Here is an 18,618-nt window from a genome sequence, read left to right on the forward strand (position 1 = left end):
CAACAAAATGTTCTGAGAATGGAAGCTGATCCAGTTCAAACAAGTGAGAAATGAGGATGCTACAATGTCGAATATTTAATTAACGAAAGAAAAACAGGGAAAATTCACTAGAGACAACTGTTCTGTATTCCCATACATTGGCTAGTTAGCTTGAGAAACATTTCTATTACTAAACACAATTTTAAGAAAGGAAGAGATGCAGGTGTGGAAGAATCTGATATAGTTCAATTAACATTTTTTGGTATAAGATTTTAATGATAGCATCTTGAAAAATCCCATTAAATGTGTCGGGAAAATGTCTGCTCCTGATTGGTTTGGCATGTTCCAGAAATGCTGTCTGATTATACCTCAGTCCAGAAGATTGAGAAAGCTGTCTTAAAGGATTTCAAGCTACAGACTCACATTTCTGATTTGTACAACTGCTGGAGGGCATTGTGGAGTGAAAGCATTTTCTGAGGGTATTGTGCAGAATGTGCATCTCAAGTGTTTTATACACACTATTCAGCAAACCTGCCTTCCTGGACAGCAGTAAATCAACCAGCCAAGCATCTTAAAAAGAAATAAAGGAGAGTAATACATTATATAATTTTTCTCTGTTTTGTCCTGTGAACAGACTTCTGATAGTGCAGAGTGCAGAGGTCTGTTTGATAAAGCAATTTGATTGATAACAACTGTGCCATTCCTCTGAAGAATCCACATGAGTATCACAGATGGTGAGATAACTTGCTGTAATTTTCTCAGCAAAGAACACTGAATCAAGCTTTCAGCCTACATAGCAGTCAATAATTTCCAACAAAAATCGCTAAAGGATTTTTTTTTTTTTTACTTAAGTAGAGAAAGAATTCTGTACTTGCACCTCTCAAATTTCGATTATCCTGGCATCCACGTCTCTTCTGTGATGCTGGAATGTGTTCTACAATCAGCATGTTGAATATTTCTGCCCCGGTGATTCTGAGTGCACATGTAGGTTAATGTCAGACTTTGACAGCGATAAGGAAAATAGTGAAAATATGGGAAAGCAAAAGGGGTAAAAAAAGGCATAAATAATACTGAACTACAACTGGCTGAACTGAGATGCTTGCAATTCTGTAGCACTGAGGGTGTGGTCAAGTAATCACCTTGTACTATCTTCACATTATACTATACTAGTTGGGTCATGCAGTGTCCTTGTGTCCTGCTACTTGGAGCCTAACTAGAATAGCTGGACTTAATTAAATTTAGAGTTGGTTCATGGGGTGAAGCATCTAAATCTACATATAAACCAACCACATTTAACATGCTTAAGGATTACATAGATTAAGGAGGGAAATACCAAATAAAGCATTTCTATGGTCCAAGCTACTCAACTGCAGTTATCCCTCATTAAAGAGTTTTTATCAAATACACTGACCACAGAGTAGACCCTCAATCTGCAGGTGTGCTCTCGACCGTAAGGGTGTACAGGAGTGTTCTGCAATATCTAACTGACAATAATGGGCCTTCAAAACATGCACCACACTGGGTCTCAGACTGCCTTCTGCAAACTGAATAAATAAGCCTTCTGCTTTAAAAAATGTTTATTCCTATTTCTCTAATAAGCAGCTCTTCCTTTTTCATCCATAATATCCAACATAAGACAAAGTTATATCAAGACAAATGTCCATTTTCAGTGACTCTTCTGTCAACAGGTGAAACTACTATCTAGCCATTGACACAAGAATTAGCACACCTGGATTCTCACATCTCCCCGTACATGGGCACTCACTGCAGTGTCAGAACACTAGACTAACACAGCTAGTCCAGGTTTGCTACTTGGGAGGCAAATAAAAAAATAACTTTGTCCTTGTAACTCAAATGCTGTAGTAACCTTGCTCCCCATTAGTCTTACAGTTTTTCTGAACAGCACAGAACTTGAAGGCACTGGAGTCTGCCTGACAGTGTTTGTCTCGAAGGTTTACCCTCCATTGCCTCTTCAGGTTTCCCACATGCTCCCTCTGCACACAGAACCCTAAAAGCATTCCCACCGTCTGCATTCTTGGAACGTGCACAAAACCAGCTGCAAACCTTCTTCCTCTGCCATTGTGTCTGTTCTCTGTCTGAAAAGCCTGCTTTGATTCCAGCTCTCACACCTTTCACGTCACTGGCATCTCATTCCATTCTCACTGGCTTGCCTTTGGAGAGCTCTTTCCCTTGGGAAGAAATGCCGCAGCTCCATTGATCGGCCCGTGCTGTGTGTACGGCAATTTCACAGCAGACTATATTGCCTGAACTCTGTGGCACAATTTCCATTGGTTTACAACATCTCTAAGGCTCTCAAAGTGGTCTCATCATCATCACAATTATTTGTTTAAAAGGCTGTTCTGCCCTTTGACTGCTGCCTTTCATTAAGCCCACCTGCACTGGATGGAACAGCATGATTGTTCCAAGTCTACATCATATTTTGGTTTTTGAAAAAGAAGCAATGCTTCAACTCAAATACAGAGCTTCAACTAAACTGCCAAGGCATCTTTTTGCCCCTTACTACTTTTTACTGTAGCTGATAAAATGCCAGCTACATATCTTTCCCAGTAATACAGCCTGGGAATTTGCTTCTGCATTGACCTGCTCAAACGACTTTCTGCTATGACTAACTCCTGCAAAGAAACCTCAGATTCAAATTAAGATGAAGAGCTTTCTAGCCATTTCCCATATTTCCCATGCACATCTCACTTCAATTTTATGACTAAAATTTAAAAATTGTCTTCTTTGTATAAGGAATTGTCAGTCTATAATTTTAGAATCCTTAAAAATTCTATTCCCAGCAATGGGAATAGTCCATATTTCACAGAAACCTGGCATTTAATTTCCTTCTGCTTTCCTGCAGTTTTATTTCAGACGCTTTTTTCATAACACTGCTTCTGAACTGTCTGATTTTTACTTGTTACTTTAGCATTCTTGTACAAAATACACGTTTTTAAACTCTAACAGTACCCAGTCTCCTCCGTTTCTACCACTGAAAAAGAATACTCTGTTTTTTAATTCTATAAAATAAATAGAGTCAAATAGTACTTTGCTGTGAAGTGCCTAGAATTTGTCCCTTGGCTTTTCTGCTATTGCCATTCTTCAGAGAGGACAGAAATCCCTCCCTCACCAATTTAAAGCCATTAGTCCTTTTGTAGCCATAGCACTTGCCAGAGAGAACCTTCCATGGCAGTTGCAGACAGCTCTAGCCTGTTAATTGAGTACCTGTTCAAGCATTTCCCATCCCAAACAAAATACTCTGGGACACTTGCAGCTTGCCTCTTCAAGTCCTGCACAGAAGCACAAGGCTTCCCCTGAGGCCTGCCTACATGGTGGAAGAAAAAAGACCTGCATCCCCTGAGGAGGGCACTGGCAAGGCTGGGACACCAGGGAAGGGATGTCTGGCCTCTACATTCCCATGGCTGCCACCTCCTGATGCAATGATCCACTTTGTCTTCTAAATCCTAGCCAACAGTTTTACCCCTACAGGTAGAGACTAAAGAGGTTCTGAAGACATGTCTTTATTAAAAAGTCAGAAACTGTGCAACCAAAGTCTCTGTGTGTGACTAGGGGAACATCACTCATCATTCATGCAAGCCCAAGCTTTTCCCAGGTTACTCATTAGGAACACAAAAAAATCCTATTTCATGTTTCTACACAGACACTCCAGACTTTGAGGCTAGTTCTTGTTGCTAACAATAATGGTTGACAGGTTAGAGTGGTTCCATTATAAAGGAAACCCAAAAGAATACAGTTAAAGGTTTCACAGCTCACCAACTCTGTCACTGCTTGATGTTTCAGCTTGTGAACTCTTGTCTTTGCACGTTCCTCCTAATGCTTTTATACAACTTTCTTGCTGGACTGTTTATTAAAGCAGCTGTGTCATTTGCGGGATAAAAAAAAATCTAATAAAAGAGTTCCCTCTATAAAACAATTAAAAATAAATGCAACAGATGTGTAGCACTACTCTTGGCTATTGATTTCAAATCCCACATGACTTTCACTATTTTATTATCATTTACATGATAACTCAGGGTAGAAATTGTTCAGTGAAATGCACAGAGACTCACTTGAGACCTGACCTTGTTGGGTTCCACCCTCCTGCATTTTCAATTTGCCTTCAAGTTGAGTATTCATTTTTAAACCACACCAAAGCATACATATGGCTCATGATAAAATTCTCAAGAGGAGGCCACTGGTTTCAGGAACAACAGTAGAAAAAATGTGAAGAGAGTAGTGTGAAAAGAAATGTCAGCAAGGCTCTGCGTGATTGAAGTCTCTTCTGCATTCAATATTTGAATTTTCTGCATTATTTATTGCCACCATCAAGAGTTTAATCCTTAAGGCATCATTCTGCATGCAGTTTCCTTATAAGCACATGAAACCCTAAGTAGCTTAATTCCAATACAGTTATATAAATTATTAACTTCATCACCAAATAGGATACGAATTTCATCTGAGAAATTGTCTGAGATCCAGAACTTCTGTGTGGAGACCAAATTTCCTATATTCAAGCTTTTACAAGAGTTCTGTGAAAACAATCTTTCACTTGAAGGCTATACTGCAGACAAGGACCATCTTGTAAACCACAAGCAGGACCAAGGAAATATCTCCAAACCCAAGCATTTACCCATAAGAATCCTATTCCAACCTACATTTCTAATTTTTTCACTCCAACTGACTAAATATAAACACCCCACCACCACTACTCCCACCCCTTTCCCCCAAACCCCAAGCAGATTAACCTACAATGTGGCCAATTGTAAGGTACCTTGAGGTGACTTACTACTTTGAGTGCATCGAACATGATAACCTAGGACATGGCAAATCTCACAAGAGAAAACTCTGCAAGCACCACTTCTATTATTCATTCCCTACTGTCACCCTGAGTGCTCTCAGAAGAGTTCTCCAAATGTCACCTTCCCACTAACTTTTACATAGCTACATACATGTGGCTAGAAATACTGCTTCAAGTATATCCCAGTGTAAGTGGTCTGTTTCCACAGACACAGAAAATGCATTAGTTTCTTCTAAAAAAAAATTATATGGAAAAGAAGAAAAAAAAAAAGGCAACAAAAATCAAGCCAAGCAAAACCCACAGAGCTGGTACCGTCTTCTATGTTATCCTCAAAACTAAAAGTAGAGAGAATTAATTATTATTTTTAACAACACTAGAACTCTAAAGAGCTTCCTCCAAGGATCACTGAAATTCACAGGAAGGCATGGGTTGACTTATTTCTGTAGCAGTCCTGACCTTACATTCAGTCCATGAATTTCTGCTTAGTTTGCCTGTATTAGTAATTCCGTTTCTATTTCTGGTATTTCTATCCAAATATCTGAGAAATAGCAATGCTTTCTGCAAATATCTACATTCTGGTACATGAGGAAATATGTATATTCTTTTTTAATTACTAGTTTTTATTTCTACTTGAAAAGTTTTAGCCATCTAACTGAGAAAAAGAAATGAGACAAAATAAGCAGTTTTCAAGTGGAATACTACACATCAAGCAAGGGACTGTTTGGCAAAACTGGTAAGTATCACCTGATAAATCAGCACAGACCAGAATTCACTGTTTGCCCAAAACGGGAAGAAGAAGCTTTGTATTTTGTAAAAGTTAAAGAAAGCAACCACAAAATATAAGTATCTTTCTGAAACCATCCTCAGATGTCTTAGGAGGAAAGAGAGAAAGCAAGCATTGCAAGATTCAAGAACGAAAATGCCGATAACATCTCAGCTGAACCCAATTTAGGATCTGAGCCAAAATTCAGTAAGTAAAGGACACGATGAGCTTCCAGAGGGCAGGGAGATGCTGTTCCCACAGGCAGCCACTGCTGCTGGTAAGCAAGGAGTGGTTGTGGGGCAGGCAGCACGTACCTGGGACACGTCCTGCCAAAATGTGTATCTAATTTTTATTGTGTATACTCCTCTGGACGTAAGAAGTTTTAAGAATTCCAACATTAGAAGCATTTTAAGTAGACTTCTGGGTTTCTTGAGCTAGCCTATTAAATCAGTGGTCTTTCTTTCAATCCCAGGTCCCTTGAACTCAATGAGTTTATTCTGCCTGAGTAAAAGGTTCATGTCGTTCTCCACTGACTTCTTTTCATCTTTGCCTTCAAAGAAAAGCTTAGATTCTATCTGGCAAGGTAGAAAATGCTTCCCACAACCAAAACCTTTATGAACATTTTGAATTCTGTTCCATTCCAGTTTTAGTGATGTGTGTTTACATTACAGTCTATATATTGAAATGAGAGAAACTAAGGCAATGCAGCAAGGTCAACGAACCTGCATTAGGGTGGATGACTAAGCACATCAGATTGAACACACAAACCACAGGATCCATTACAGTTTTTTTGTTTCATATTGTTTTTCAGCACAGCCTTACCTACAAAACACTTTTGTAAAAGTAATGCAAACCCCTCTGATTTCTCTTGCATGGTTTCTTATTTTTAAAAAAAGCCAATCACCTTTTTCCTTAGAGCATAAAAGAAATGTGTTTCTTAGAGTCTGCTTTCATTAGAAATCAGGAGTAACATCAACTTTTCTACAAATTACCTTTGGAGGCCACATCTGGTTAGCTTAATTCTTCAAAGATTGCCTTGCTCCATCTCCTTGGCTCTTTCTTCCTTTGTCATATATTGGCTTGTTTTATGTCTGACAGTTCTTTTATTACCAGATTTCATTTTGAATCCGATTTCCCCCCTGTCTCATTACTTCTGTCTTGCTCTCTGTTTGTTCTCTATTTCTTTTTCCTGTCTGACAATTCTCTTATTAGTGGATTTGGTTTTGCCTTTGTTTCATGCTTTCTGCTTTTATTCTCTTGTGTCTTATTTTTGCTTTTTTACTTATTTTTCTCCTGTCAAGGCCTCCTTTTCTTTCTGCCTATTCTCTCAAAAGGTATATGCTTAGCTTTTGTTTAAGGTTACCAGATTTCAGCATGCTGTGGAGTTAGTTTATTGTTAGATATTGCCATGCAGAAGGAATCAGGTTTAAATCACTTCCTTTGGTCTATGAGCAGCCACTAATTACATATTTATATGGCCATAAGCTCTGCTTCTCAGCTACTACAACATGTCCTAGAACCAAACCTTCTAGTTTAAGAGCAAGGACACTGCTTTTAAAGTTCATTACTTTTCCCCAGCATTCTCCATAAGCCATTAGGTTCCCTCCAGTTAGTTCAGAGAGAAGGTGACACTCAAGCCCTGCCTTCCCTCTGCTCCTTGCAGGTTGGCACAGCGTGCTCACTACAGTAAATCCTCTCCTGCTGCATGTTAACAGGCACAATCAGTGGTACCTGCAGCTCCCCGTGTCCCAGCTCCTCCCCAGGGAATCAGCTCTATGTGTACACCATGCAGGCTTGCTGTCAGACATTTCAGGGGGAAAATGAGAGCTTTTGTGTGCTTCATTGGGGCTAAAGTGGAAATAGTGTTATTGATGAGCTTCAGCCAGCTGGTCTCCTAATCCTTTAAAGAGCTCCCTGTACTACCAGGATTCTGTATATCCTAGGGACTAGCAAGCACCCACAGGAAATAGCCCTGAGCGAAAGCCAGGGGACCTCAGTTATTTGCCACTTGCATCACTCATTTATTTCAGGTGCCAGAACCTGAGGCTAGACCAAGAAAGCACTGCTGGGACAGGGGGCTGATCTGAAAGGAGATATTTGGCCTGTACTGATACTTCAATAGGATGTTTATTTTTACAGCAATAGAAAACACAACTGGGTGATCTCACTGCCACTGACTACAAGAAGCAGGAGAATATTGTCTCACTGCCCCTTCAGATTGTTGTTTAGGTGTTTTTCAAATTAAAAGGGAGGTCTTGCAGTCATAAATTTTCTCCACCATGCTTATGGATGGAGAATTCTGCTTCCAAAGGCACCAGCAAAAGGAGCTTTACAAGATTTCTGGGTGAGAGCTCAAACTGATTTATTATTTGTCAAGAGACACATTAAATAAACTTGGCCTTTTCTGCTGTCATCAGCTGTCTGAAAGACAAGCTATAAGCATTAGAGTTTCCTTTAATGCCACAGCACTTAGGTTAGAGAAAGCACAGTTGAAGCATCTTACATTTGGAAGGAAGGTGGGATGTCAGGGATGAATATTGCTTGCTGGGGCTGTCTGTTCCTCAGTGGGGAATTAGTTCCTGTGCAGTGTTTTCTGTGTATGTTTCCACTGGAGGTGAACAAAGTTGCAAATTGCCTTTGGTAAATTAAAATTTGATGAGTCACAAAGAGGATGAAGTGGCATGTCCTTCTCATAGCCTGTAACCAGGATCTCCGTGACGTGATTCAGCATTCCTTTAAGGATCATTATTGCCAAGGTGCAAGAAGCAACTTTCTGTTAGTTACTTTCAGGACACAGCCTCTCTATTGCCATTGCAGAAATTTTCACATTTGTTTTTTGTCACAGAACTCCCTCATAGCTTCTGGTTCTTTAGTCTTAAAAACCAAAAGCAGTACTCCACACAAACAGCAGTGCAGACTACCACAGCTATGATTTCTGCTTAAGCTTCTGAAAGCTAAAGAGAAAGCAAATGGTGTGCCATGCACTGTGGGTTAGGCATCCTGATCAATTTACTACTGAAAGCTAAGAAATCAAATGGATATAATGCATACAATGATGTGGGGCAGTGTACCATAAAATTTAAAGGTATGCAGCCACGAAGAATTATTTGCTGTATTTAAATCCTGTGGACATACTAAAAACTGCAGCTGTGTGAACCAGATACCAACTTGCTATGCACAAATTTTGTGTTCTTAGACCAGTATCAGATTCTCCGAGTCATCAAACTGATGATGAATGAAAAAGAAAATAAAGAAATTACTCAGAAATGTACTGATGGCAGGGCAGGCTTTTTTTTTTTTCTTTAAGCAGATGCATCTGCACGAATTTCTCCAGACTAAATGGTATTAATCACATTACCACAGTAAGTCCCACAGCAAAGATGATTCATCTGCTCTGCTGATAAGGAAGGCCATCTCTGTTCCTGCAAACCAGACCCCTCTCCACATCACTTAGCTTCCTATCTTGTGATTTAAATAGAAATGGGACTAGACTGCACACCCTTGACACACAAGTCCAACTAACATTTCAATAACTGTTCACCACTATGCATAAAAGCCCTTATTAGCTGTCTTTGAGTGCTGCTGAACCTGACACAGCACTAAACTGTGGCAAACAGGCTGGGATTAGAAATTTCAAAACCATTTAGATGCCTTAAGATGCACTATCATAATCTGCCTTTGGGAATGATCTGCCCTCATAGCAAAAGCTACCACATTAGCAACATATTCCAATTCCCACACACTCTCCTGCTGCCATAAGCCCTGTTTCAGCATTCTCCCCTGTTTATGCTGGATTTAATCACAAAAAGCACCTCATGCACCCTTCCAGGGCAGCTAGGACTAGTTATTTGTAGACACATGCTGCTTTTAAACTAAATCTGTATGACTGAGATTTCTTTTTTCCCAGCATCTCAAAAAGTGGAGCACTCAAAGGGCAAAAAATAAATTTCCTAAAGTACCCCTGTACACCATAGAAATTGGAGACTGATCTGTGGTCAAATGCAAGACAAACACTGCAGACCTGCCCACAACTCTGCTGTACCTGTTAGTCCCCTTCTCCAAACTGAGACTGGCAAGTTGCCTCTGCACTACAACTATTAGCAGAATTCAAACAATGCCAAATGAAAGATCCAAAAGGGATCCAGGGTCTTCAGTTTCTCAACTTCTGTGGCTTTAATTCAGGCCAAAGCAGCAACTCTTTAGAACCCAAAGGTTGATCTGGAGGGAAGAACTGTTCCTAAGCTTCTGCCTGGAGCCCATCTATACCATATTCAGAGTAACTGCATGTGCCATAACCATCATGGACTTGCACCCTTCTGCCAAAACTGTACTCACTTCACTGAGACCTAATTTTGCCCAAAGTCTGAATTACTTTTGTTTGAATTACTTATTTCAGACAGCATCCTGTTATAAATTTGCTGGGAAATATCCCCTATTTTTTTATCAGCAAGATGACAAAAATTTAAAACACAGTTTATATTTTTCAAGGCCAAGAATTTCTGGCTTTACAAAACACTATTGGCTAGTAAATAAACACAAAAGAGGAGGGTAAAAAAATCATCATGCAGGATAATATTTCTCTCATAAATACTCAAACTATATATACCTAGCAAAGACAGAGCAATGCAAGCTCCTGAACACTTCAGCTGTTCAGAGAAACCCTTGGATATTGTTAGCAGATAAAAGGTATGTTCTGAAATTAATATCCTTTCATTTCTCTTTCACATACTTCACATTAGTTGAGATAAAATACCTCAAATGCAGCCCTTATTGAAAAAGTAAGGATACGTTTCCATAGCCTTAAAATGTACAGATGCTCCATTTTGATTTCTTCCATGTTTGTTAAAGATGCACATAGGGCCAGTGTTTTTTCTCCTGTATCCTGCCCTCAAGAAATGCCTATGGTATACAGAAAAGAAGTGTAAAGCAAGGACAAGGTTTGGGCCAAATCTACCTATCTTGTTTTGTTGCCATCCACTTGATCCTATTTTCTCCAGTGTTACAAAGTATTTAGATGCAAATGTCACGTTAATGCACATGAACAGAATAGTTCAAGCAAAACGAAAGCAACATATGGGTAAAGCACATTATTAAAATGTGTACATATTTCAGGCCATACTTCAAGACAGCTCTCCCTCAAAAAGGCTTGAGTTTGCCAGTAAAAACAGCATCCAGCAAGCAAACAAACTCATTTATTTCAGAAGTCAAAGACCAATTCACCTTCCCTGTAGAAACCCTCATGACTGAAATGCTTTGCTAATTGATAGTGGGTATTTTTCTGGTATAGAAATATTTAATCTACAGACATCAAGTGAGCACAGCAGGCTCACTCTGAAGATGTCACCCTGAAATGAGTTGACTCAGTTGGGCATCCCTTCCAACCTCACAAAACCACTTTTCATCACTGTAGTTTTAAAAGCTGTTCCAAAACTTCACTGGTTTGAAAATACATACTACAAGACAGAAATTGCAGGGGAAGTGGGAAAGGCTATAATATTCCTATAAAGCAAGATAAATTAAAGGAAACAATATCCTCAGACACTTTGTTTTCTTATTAATTTCAGACAAAACCCTGTCTTTTGTGAACAACAACTTCTGATCAATTGGTTCTAATTGTTTCATAACCAATCACTGAATTTTTTACAAACCACAGGAAGATTGCCAGTGAAATCTATGCCTCAGCCCTACTAAGACTGTTTTATGAGCTGTCATATCCTGCAAATTTCATTTAAAACCGAGCTCTGCCTCTGAACTATTTAACAATTAGATGAGATGTTTTTGCTACAATTTCACTGCAACTCAATTGAGATGAGAATTCAAGTGAAAGAAAACTTCAAAATGCCACTCAATTTATACTCATCCTTATATTGCTTAAAATACCCAAGACCACTTCCAGCAAAAAATCCAATTGCTGCAAAAACTTAATGAGCCTTAACATTTCATATTCCACAGACCCAAACACGGACAGACAAACTACAGGTTGATGTTGTTTAGAATACTGTAGGACACCAAGAGAGCACTCCGGGGTAAAAAGCCCCTTGCTGCTAATGGTCTGTTTGAGCTGACAGCAGTGACACACATGCACAGGGTGAGAACTCCTGAGGGCAAAGTCATGATACAAATGAAACTTCATCTTCAGAAGGAGGGGGCACAGATTTGCTGGTCGTGTCTATTGCGAATTTGTGCACATGCAAATAAAAGAAAGGGTAAAAAGCAAACCAGGCTGAAAGTTAGCTTGAGGAATAAAGAAGCTGACATGTGAATTTAGTATATCATCCAAGAAACAGAGGAGGAAATATATGCATGCAGTAGGGAGAAGGAAGGGACGCCTGGAGAGAAGGACAAGCATTATTTGCCAATTGGCTTATAGAATCACATCAGTGTCTCAGCTGGAAAAGACCTTTAAAATCATCAGGTCCAACCACTTATCTGACTCCATCAAGTCCACCATTAAATCATGTCCCTAAGTGCAACAACCATGACTTTTAAAAGCGTCCAGCCCCGCAGCCACTCCTTACAGGACTCACTCTCTAGGCCCTTCACCAGCTTAATCCCTTCTATGAGACCCCAGTATCTCTTCCCTTCTCTGGACACGCTCCAGCCCCTCAAGGTCCTTCTTGTAGTGAGGGACCCAAAACTGGACACAGGATTCGAGGTCTAGCCTCACCAGTGCTGAGCACAGGGGGACAATCCCTGCCCTGGTCCTGCTAGTCACACAATTGCTGACACAGGCCAGGATGCCATTGGCCCTTTTGGCCACCTGGACACACACTGGCTCATGTTCAGCTGACTGACAATCAACATCACCAGGTCCTTTCACACCAAGGACCTTTCCAGCCACTCCTCCCGAGCCTGCATGGGGTTGTTGTGACCCTGTGTGCCATTACATTCACACCTGATCTGCCATCCTAAACACAAAGAAAACCGGTGAGCCCTGCCTAGGCCTGTCCTTGCTATGAAACCATCAGTTGCAAAACAAGGTCTGCCACGAAAGCCTTGACTAGAACAGAAGGCACTTAATACTTGTACGAAACAAATAGGAACTGATTGAGTCTGCACTAACATTCAGCTGAAGGGCCACTAGAAGTAGTGAGCAGCATTCCAGTATTTTTCCAGCATCGTCCCTCTCATTTATTATTTTTAGCTTGCTCCTCTAAGAAAAGAAGTCACAGGTGCCTCTAACCTGCCTGTCTATTCACCACTTTCAATAGTCAGTTTTCCTTGCAAGTTTCATGAAATTCTTCTTGACAGGGTGTACTCAAAAGTTACCTACACGCACTGCACTTCTGGTCCACACCAATACACACAGACTAGCCAGTGCCCAGGCCTCCTGGAGCTCAGGATCTCTCATAACACTGGCTGGGAAAAGCCCTGCTACAAAGGAAGAGAGCTAGACAACACCAAGGAAAACGTCAGAAGTACAGCAAGGAGATGCTCTTTTGTAAAGGCTGTGAGGAAACAGCCAGAAAAGCAAGATATATTGTGGTGGGAAGGAGGGAGGGAAACATACAATGACACAAGAGTCCCATCCTGAGGCAAGCACGTTGTGTGAACTCCATTACTAATGGAATGACTTTTTACTCATTAAGGAACTCCCTTCAGATAGTCTCTTGGTGTCTGCTCTCATTGCTTCCAGAACAGAGAGATTCACTAGGAGGGTCAGGAAGCAATATGTCCATGGGACAAGTGAGTCAAGGTAAGGGTGTGTGAATGTCTGCAAAGGTCACAATTAAAGTGCTCACACTCTATCAGCAGTGGCACCATTCAGCCACCAAGTCCAAGCCTTATCATGGACCAGCACAAGTCAGAAGCCACTACAAACACTTTTACATAAATACATTTTCTGTTATCAGGAACCAAATGCTTCCATGGAGAAAGTGTTAGGGTTTTGTTTACAGCAACAATGAGACACAACAGCAAATTAACAGAATTCCTATTTCTGATAATCCTTTTTGACAGAATTCATCAGCCAGCTCAAGAGTGCTGTAGTTTATTCTGATTAGGATGAGAAATTAATGATAGAAGCAAGTATCTCATGCAATTCTGTCTGATAATAAAAAAATGAAAAAATAAAACCTGAGTAAATAAACCAAGAACTCTCCCAATCAATAAAACAAAACAAAACACCCCCTTCCCCCCCCTCCCAAAAAAAAGAACCCAAACACATTTGCCTTGAGTGCAACACAAATTAAAGTAAAAGGAGTTATTTTCTTTACTCACAGAGTGCCAAACTTCCTTCTAGCTGACACTTAGTTCAGTATTTTTTGGCTTTTACTCTGAACTTGAATGCCAGGGGTTTTGTGACAATATCCAGTGGTTTAAATACAGCCCTCTCTTACTGCTCCAGTACTCCATGTACTTTCTCTCACCTGTATATCCAAGGCTACATAAAATCATTTGCAACAAACCTTCTGCCCACATGCACCCTGTGCCTGCTCGTGTTTGAAGTGGAAGCTGCTGTCACTCTACCATCTGTTCTGTAAAAGAGCATCTCTGTTTCATAATGGTATTCCCAGATGAAGGGCAACTTCTGCTTCCCCATTGGCAGCAACAGTTTTAGTCCAATTCAGAACAATATCTATTAGCAGAAATAGAGGGCAAAAAATACTGCATTCCAACATAAAAAGAAAAAAATATCTTTAAATAAAGTCACCTGAAGGGCAACCCAAAGGGCTCTGAAGAAGTTAGAGACAGTAACATTATCCAAGAGTGTGTGGGTCTGTCCTGTTTTAAACCGTTTAAAAGGAACCATTTTGATGCCAAATAAAAGCAAGAAAATGATTATGATAAAAGGCCAGCTTACAATGTTGTTGGATCAAAGGCCATCCAAGGCCACCTGCCCTTGCAAGCCATTTTAAACATAAATCTCCACTCTTTATTCATTCCCTTTCAAAGCCTGACTGAAAGTACAACCCAGTTGTGACAATGTGGGAATAAATTTAAGAAAATGTTTGAATTCTGAGTGTCTGATCCTACAACTTTAGTCTTATATCAAGCAATCAATTAAGAAGGTGCTTTTCTTTTTTTTTTTTTTTTGGTCCAGGAAACACATCAACTCTTCAATGCAGTGTTGTGGAGTTTTGCACCCATGGCCATTCTTGCTCAGGCCAATATCTCTGTTCAGCCTCAGTAGCTTTCCTCTCTGATCATGAGCAGAATATTATGGATTCCATGCACTGTTTGTATTCTTTGGTTCCTACCTTTAGACATTGGATTTTTAAAAACTTTTTCTGAAAAATTCCGATTTCCTGTTCATTTCTAAAGTCAGACTTACAAAACATGCACAATCTACCTGTGCTTGATACAGCTTGTTAAATATTTCATTTTATTTGTGTTTTTATTAGCAGAATTCAGCCCTCTAGGGCACTTTTACAAAGGATGCTTTTGAAATGTAAATGTGATTGATTTGATATTACATCTTATATCATTCTTACTTGCACAGTGCCTTTGGGAACAAGAGAATGGAGTTTTCTTTTTACTAATGAAAAGGTATTTTCCCTTTTCTACACACACAGAGCCTACAAATTTCTTAAAAAAAAGAGTTACCTGTCTTCATATGTTCATACTAAGCAACTTTTAGTGCTTCTTCCATTTTCTGAATTGTTTTGGATAACAAAACAAATAAATTTGATACTCCCATTTAAGATGCAAGTTCAAATTTACACACAGTGCAGACACAGTTCCACATTTAACAGGCTGAATAGTACAAACCTCACCAACATTATCCCAGTTGCTAATGAAAAGTGCATACAGCAGTTCAGCTCAGTGGTCGAGAATATGCTGCTGTGTTTGCAAAACCCCATTATAACTTACTCATGTAGGGAGAATTATTTGACTGTTTTAAAAAGCAGTTAAATAAATGACAAATCCTTTATATAACATTAAGTTCCTTATAAAGAACGTATTCCAGAAGAATATTCCAACACCTGGAAATTTTGGGCTAGCACACTCCCATTTGAAACCCACATGTTACACTTTTCCCTGTCCCCAAGAGGGTGGAATGATCATAGATAATATATTTCACTGCAGATCTGCAATCTCCTTGTTTCAAATAAGGAATATTTGTATGACTTCTACAACTCATCAAATCCCAGCTATTTAGGAGAAATGCTCCTCACTGTAATAAACAATGGTAACTGTTTCCAAATAGTGCAGTATTGTCTGGGGAGATATTTAAAGTAAAGCGAGTAACTAAGAAGCTATCGGCGTTTCACACACACAGTGTTACAATACACCCACAAGAACAAAAGGCATTTGGGTAAAATGTAACCAATATTAAGCGTGGAGTTTTTCCAGTGAATTGGTAAAGCTCAGAAGATGCAACTAATTGGAACAGAAGGCTGCAACAGTTAGACTCTTTCAGAAAGAATAGTTAAGGTACGTTGCCATATGGTTCTGAAAACTCATTTAATGCAATCCAAATAGAAGAACATGTGCATATACCCCTGTGAGTTGCCCAAGCATTAATACTGCCTTTTAACTCAGCCATTTAGTGCAGGCACAACTGTTACTGAGCTGCATGACTTTAGACAGTGAAGGTAAAATTAAACTGAAAAGAGTTCAAAAGCTGTGAAAACAGCATAAACCAAGACAAACTCTCACCTGTGCCTTATATGACATATGATGTTCCATTCTGCTGAAACAAGCTTTGTATAGCAAAAAACTTTTTAAAACTTCAAAAGAGCAACTGTATCCTTGCACAAACTTGCACAGTAGTTAGAGCAGCGTGACCATGCAGCAGATCCTGAGGCAAAGCACTTAATCTATATAATATCTAAATTGCAAAGCTACATGCTCAAAATACAGAAAGAGCCACAGCTATAAATCACTTATAGAAAAGCCCTCACATTTGACAGTATCAGGTGCCATCTGTTCCTATTCAAGTGTGCTCCTTGGAAAAAAAAAAATCAAGAAGAAATTAGAGTTGAAGAAAGAAGTTGGCATGACATTCATGAATCTAACAAAGAAATTCAGTTAGAACGGACAAAATAGCATTTAAGACCTTGACCAGCAAAATTTGATTGTCATTGACTACTGTGAAACTACAAACTGTTTTACTGATGAAGCAGCAGCATTGTCAGAAGTTAGTCTTGCCTTTAACTAGGATGTTGCACTATTGATAGTGATCCAGAAATAACACCAAAAGCAGAACTTTTGCTCTTCCTCTGTCTGAGAAAGTCTGGACCTCATTAAAATCCCAAGGCTTAGTTCACCACCTAACATATAAACCATTCATCCTTCCATCTCCCAAAAAAAAAAAACATCCTGCACCAATGAGTAGTTTGAAAATCTTATTCTCTATTATTCTCTCTTCTACTGGAGCTATTCTTACCTTCGGTGTCAAGATCTATCATCGTTATAAAATCTTTGACTGCTAGTTATTTTTACCACTGCACTTAGCATGTTCTGGGCATCAAATAATATACAAAGTAAGCCCTTTTACTGAAACCTTGCCCAAAGTAAGAATGGAAGACTATTTCTGCTATTGTTCAATTAATAAAACTATCTCATATCCATAATCCCAGACTCATCCCTTAGGAGACAAAATATAATCCCCTGGGAGGTTTCAGTAAAAATGGAACTGTGCTCCAGTTCTGTAAGTGGTAATTTCCTCCCACAAGCTCAGTGTTGATGGGGACACCCTGCACAGGTTCTGCTCATACCACTGCTGACAGGATAATGGCCCTGTATTCAGACCTGTTCCAGTTCCTCAATCTTAATCACCTGGAGGCTGAAGACACTTGCTTAATTGTGTATATTTTACAAGCAGTCAATGCAAAATTAATTACTATCTCTTCCAGTCCTCCAAAAGACATTTTAAAGGATTTCCAGATGTATACAGTTTTTAAAAGCATCCTCCATTGATCTATGTCTCTGCCATAGATCTGTGTGCTGCTTTCTGTTCTCTCCAATCTCAGCCTGGAAAACATCCAGGCTTTTCTTTTTGGGATGCATTTTCTGCATCCCAATACCTAAATGTATTCATTGACATTTAATAATATGTTTTACTACTCTGGCCTTTGAGTGTGCTGTATTGCAACTGCCTGGGCATCCCATAGTTTCCCCATAGGTCAATGACATTTCTAAGGAGGGAAAAAGCAAAATTCTGTTTGAGCTGATGGTATCACTTCCTTACTGCACTGCCTTGAATTCAAGGTTGTAAATAACAGGAACAACACAAGGCAGCTGATTGCTTTTGGTGTCAGCTCCCTTCAGAAACTGCCTTATGGCCACCAGTGAGGCCACACTTGCAACAACAGGCCACACAAAAGTCGCACTGCTTTCGCTTTTAAGGACATAAAAGATTTTGCAGAAGGTTAATTCAGAATATAATGTGTCTGTAAATGAGAATTTTTGAAAGCTGCAGTACTTATTTTGAAGAAATTTCTGTGATACAGAATGCATGGGAAAACTGTAAAGAGCTTTAGCTTAAGAATAATTTTATGTCACTACCCTGATTGGCAACATTTAGCTAGTGTGGAAAATAGTTATTTAAAAACCCATATTTAAATGTGCAAGACAGATATTCAGATATTCTCATAATCTTCAACACTGCAGATTTTCAATAGTATAACTTTGCATCATTGAGCAGTCTTCCAAGAGAACAACATGAATAATATAAATTAATTTATGATTTATTTATCTTTACCCCGACTGCTTTAGTGTCTATATTCTCACAGCATATTGAAATGCAGCCATCTCTAGCCTCCAAACTAGCCTCCCAGAGCCCCAAAGCAGCACACTGTGGGAGAAAGCAGAGCAAAAAGGTGCCAGAAGAAACATTATGGGAAGGAAAGGTGTCACAGAGATGTCAGTTCTATACAGAGAAATGTAAATGTCTCGTCTGAAAATCTCCAGTTTTCTGGGAACAGAGGCAATGAAAGATACCTCATGAGGGCACACAAGTTAGAGCAAGGGACAGACTTCTAGGTGGACAGTCAATATCTAGTGATCAAAGCTTTCTTCCTTGAAATCAGCAGAACTCCTACTGATTTCCATGCATTTTCCTTCCCATAGCTATGTTTTGATACAGGAAACCTTAAGTAAAGGTGAACAAAAAGCACTTCAGTGAAGAAAA

This window comes from Vidua macroura, chromosome 9, assembly GCF_024509145.1.
Source record: "Vidua macroura isolate BioBank_ID:100142 chromosome 9, ASM2450914v1, whole genome shotgun sequence".
In the NCBI taxonomy this organism is placed as follows: domain Eukaryota; kingdom Metazoa; phylum Chordata; class Aves; order Passeriformes; family Viduidae; genus Vidua; species Vidua macroura.